We start from the raw sequence: 4,781 nt of genomic DNA, 5'->3' as shown, positions 1-4,781 counted from the left end.
AAACAGTTCAAGGTGCTGTACATAAAAACAAGCAAAAATCCCTGTCCATGCAATAAAATAATTAAATAAGACCTGCCCAATAAAATACACAAAAACAAACACAAGTAAAAGAGAAATGACTACGGAAAAAAAAAGCTAAAGAAGAGAAAACCCAGAAGGCGCCGTCCGCCCTGTCCTCCTATTGGCCGGGGTGTCAGCATAGACACAAGCACCCCAGCTAAGGGTGAGAAAACACTCGTAAACAGTCTAACTTGGCTAAAAGACATGAAACAAGTATGTGCTATAATATCATACAAAATATAAGAGCAAACATTTCTAGATTAAACAAAAAAAAACGATGAAATGATGTGATAAAACTTTGTAAAACATAAAAAGAATTAAAAAAAAGATATGACATGAAATCTTATTAAAAAGCTGATTTAAAAAGATGTTTCTTTAATTTCATTTTAAAAACCTCCACAGTGGAAGAGGCCCTCTCATCGTCAGGTAGGCTGTTCCACAGACGAGGCCCGTAGTGTCTAAACGAGGCTCGCCGTGGTTTTTTGTCCTGACCCTGGGGACCTTCAGCAGGCCTGCACCTGAGGACCTAAGGCCTCTGGGAGGTTTATGCGTTAAAAGCAAGTCGGATATAAAAGAAGGACAAAGACCATGGACACTCTTAAAAACTATTTTAAAAAATTGAAAATCAACCCTGAAGCTGACAGGGACCCTCCAACCATTCAGCGTTGTGGTAAGTTGGATTTCCATGCACTTATTTTGAAGGCATGTTTAAACGTTACCATAGCGACCAGAGAGTGTTGTGGGCAGAGAGGATGTTGCTCTTGTCCTAATTCATGTTTATTGTTATGTTTAGAAAATACCACAGTTTTCATGCAGGTCATATCATCTTATTTTGTTGAATTGTGTCGGTCACGCGCACGTTTGGTCTGCTGTCGGACTCAGAGTTCCACAGGCTGAGGAACTCAGCTCAAATAGGGTTGAGCACGGGTCTTTCTTTTTGCCCATGGGTCCTTTCATCTGGCAGTTATGTTGTTTCGCCCTTAGTTGTTTCTTACTGTTGTGTTTACTTCTTTTTAGCACCATGAGTGTGGGAATGGGGGGGATGATGACACCTGTGCGATGTACGATGTTTAGCGTAAGTGCAGAGTACGTCTTATCACGTGTCTGTGCCTTTATTGCAGCGTGTTTCCGCCACACATACGTGTTTTTTTTCCTACGGGACGGGGGAAGACATGAAATCAATCCATCTCTATTATTGTGCGGGAATACATTTTCAGAGTTTTGCAAGTGCGGGCGGGAGTGTAACGGATACGTTGCGCGAGCGGGCGGTAATGGTCAGAAATTTGGCGGGCGTGGGCAGGAGCGGGATGAAGAAAACAGTCGCGTGCAGGGCTCTAGTAGGCAGAACACGTCAATGTAAGGGTGGGGGTCATCTAAGATAGCACAAGGGTTAAACTTGCAATCCCTTTGTCTCACTCTTACCATTTCCTCTTGAGCGCCCCCAGCGGCCGTTAGGAAAAATGCATAAATTAGCCGCATCATTGAATAAGCTGCAGGGTTGAAAGCGTGTGACAAAAGTAAGGGTTTATAATCCGGAAATTACGGTAGAATTTAAACGAGATCACAAACAAGCAACAATATTCACCCTAAAACACGCACACACACACACACACACACACACACACAAAAGGAAGGAGGGACCTCTGATCTTTTGTCCCCTGCCCCATCCCTGGCAGGAGGAACCAGGCTCTCGGCAACGGTGGCCGTGTCCCTTGGGTGCTGGCTTCCTGGGCCCAGCGGCACTCTTCCATGCCGAAAAGTCCAGAAAATTTACGAGATGATCGATAAAAATCCCAACGACAAGTTTACGTTTGTATCGGGTGGTAAAGGTGCTTTTTATGAAAGATTCCAGATGGCAGCCTCTTGCTGAAGTCAAAGGTCGACGAAACTCCAGAGGAGGTTGTAGACTTAGGCCAGTCACATGTGCCTGAAATTTCGTGAAAATTGATAGAAAAAAAGTTAATTTTTCCATATTGTATAAAAACGCAAAAATAGATATTTACGATATACTGGCCTTGTCTTTTTGGGGCTTATACCTTTCCCTTCAGGGCTTTTTGAGGCTTTTTGTTTTTTATGTTGTCATTTTTGCTATAACAATTTGTATGTTTCTGTTGTGATGTTGTGTGTATGTTGTGTATTTTTTTTTAAACTTTTTTACCGTTTTGAGTGTTTGAGCTTCGTTGCGAAAACACTCAAAACAATATGGTCCTTGCAGTCAGTGACTGCTGCTGCAGGCCATACAAATTCTAACAAAATGGTTATTATGCTGACCAAAACATTATATGACAAATGAAGGTGGCATATTTTTTACACTAACAGTAAAGTGAATACCATTTTTTTCAGGGGAAAAAATTAGTTGCTAGAGGACAGAATGTTTGCTTGAGGGTGCCAGTTATTTTTGATTTATTAGTTTGAGATGCTTGATTGTTTAGATCCATTTAACAATGATGAGTAAGGAGAGTTTTCAAGGTTCTACTGAGATTTGAACTCAGACTACTGGATTCAGAGTCCAGAGTGCTAACCATTACACCATAGAACCCTATGTATACTCACATTTCACAGGTTAAAAATCCCAACGACGAGTTTTCATTAAATCCAATACTAATGGTGCTTTTTTTTAAATTCAACATGGCGGCCTCTTCCAGAGGTCAAATAAAACGGATGAGAGCTGAAAGCCTCTCATGCTGGACATATTTTAAACGTTTAGCCTATTTATTTTAGTCATTACCTTTTGAATTGATGCCATAATTTATTTGGTGTAATTAGAAAATGGTCTGAACCGCTCTTAGTCTGGCTCGTCACCTAGGACCTGTCTGGCACGGGAGACCCTACCAGGGCCGTTGGTCCCAGACAGCTTAGGTCCTCAGATCACTCGAGCCCTCAAACCCCCCCACCACGATAAGGTGGCGGTTCACGGAGGGGAAAAATTTGGCCCCTTTTTTTGTAAAGGGGTTTGATCAGTCACTATAAAATATTCCCTGATGTGACTTTATGTGAATTTAAAGTTCTTTTCTTGGTTTGTAAATGTTTTTATGGTCTTGGGCCTTCATGTTTATCTGATATGATTTTAAAGTAGGAGCCCTCGCAGACCCTGAGGTCCTCTGGTACCGGCCTTTAAGTTTACCCAAAAGTAACGGCGAGTCTTGATTCAGTTTTTCTGGACCTCGCCAGTGGAACAGCCTCCCAGCATGCCTCAGGATCACAGAAACTGTTTATGAGTTTAATGGAAGGCTCAAGACCTTTTTAATCTGCTTTTAGTTGAAATTTAGGAATTTATTTGATATCTTAATTATGTATGTTCTCTTTTTACTCATTTGATATGTGTTTATGTATATAAGTACATATATATTTATATTTATGTATATACATATTTTTCTTAAATACATATTTACTGTTTAATATCTGTCTATTTAGGTTCATTTATGTATTTATTTGGTTATTGATCTATTTTAATTTATATTTGTAACTCCAGTGTTTTCCTCAGAGGGATCCTCCACATCAGTGACCGACCCTTCTCAGTGAACGGGGTCACTGCAGTCTGATCTCCCAGGTCTGGCTCTTAAACTTACATCTGGGGGGTCCTGTGTAGTGTATTGTGTGAACTTAAATAATAATAATTTAAATAATAAAAATAGTAGTAAAATAATTAAATAAAATGAAAATAAATAAATTAAGCCATGTGCCCCAATTTATTGGGGCACATGGCCCCCCCAGAAGGCGCCTACCCTGGAACCCTGCCTCAATGCTGGCCTTGTCCAAATGTCTGCTAACAATCTCAAACTAAAGTTTTCTTTTTGCCTCCAATCAGTTTTTGGATGAATTTAATTTGTAAATCTTGAACTAAATGATCAGTAATTCTTGGTTGGGTGGGGGAAACTGAAGCACTCAGAGAAAACCCACACGAGCACGCTAATGTGAGGCTGTAGCTGACCGTCACATTAGCGTGTCGCCCTTTTTTTTATGTTTGGCCTAATTTGGGGGAAAAGTATAAAAGGGGATGTTGGAGGAGTTTCAGTTAATTAGTGACTAATCCAGAAGGTGTGGAAGAACAGCTAGCAGTCAAACAAAGATACAATACTGTTGGTCTTGTCCAAATGTCTGCTAACAATCCCTAACTGAAGTTTTTTTTGTGCCTCCAATCAGTTTTTTTGGGGCAAATTTAATTGTAAATAATGAAATAACAGTCAGTAGTTCTTGGTTGGGCGGGGGAAACTGAAGCACTCAGAGAAAAACCCACACGAGCACGCTAATGTGGCAGTGACATTAGCGTGTCGCCCTTTTTTTTATGTTTGGCCTAATTTGGGGGAATACTATAGAAAGTGGATTTTGGAGGAGTTTCAGTTAATTAGTGACTAATCCAGAAGGTGAGGAAGAACAGCTAGCAGTCAAACAAAGTTACAATACTGTTGGTCTTGTCCAAATGTCTGCTAACAATCTCTAACTGAAGTTTTTTTTTGTGCCTCCAATCAGTTTTTTTTTGGTAAATTTAATTATAAATAATGAAATAACAGTCAGTAGTTCTTGGTTGGGCGGGGGAAACTGAAGCACTCAGAGAAAAACCCACACGAGCACGCTAATGTGGCAGTGACATTAGCGTGTCGCCCTTTTTTATGTCTGATAAAATGTAGGAGATAATGACTACCGTCCAGCTGCCCTCACTCCGGTTATAATGAAACGTTTGAGAGGATCATTTTAGAACATATCAAAGACAACATCCCCAC

General features: G+C 40.4%; 1 non-coding gene across 1 annotated transcript; it reads right to left on the bottom strand.

Moving 5' to 3' along the window:
• Positions 1 to 2,527: 2,527 nt before the first annotated feature.
• Positions 2,528 to 2,599, bottom strand: trnaq-cug (transfer RNA glutamine (anticodon CUG)). Its single transcript has one exon. It is a non-coding gene; the product is annotated as a tRNA-Gln (tRNA).
• Between the last annotated feature and the right edge of the window lie 2,182 nt (positions 2,600 to 4,781).

The sequence above is a fragment of the Oryzias latipes genome, chromosome 14 (assembly GCF_053564925.1).
Source record: "Oryzias latipes strain Hd-rR chromosome 14, Olatipes_Hd-rR_3.1".
In the NCBI taxonomy this organism is placed as follows: Eukaryota; Metazoa; Chordata; class Actinopteri; order Beloniformes; family Adrianichthyidae; genus Oryzias; species Oryzias latipes.
This window is presented reverse-complemented; position numbering and strand designations above follow the sequence as displayed.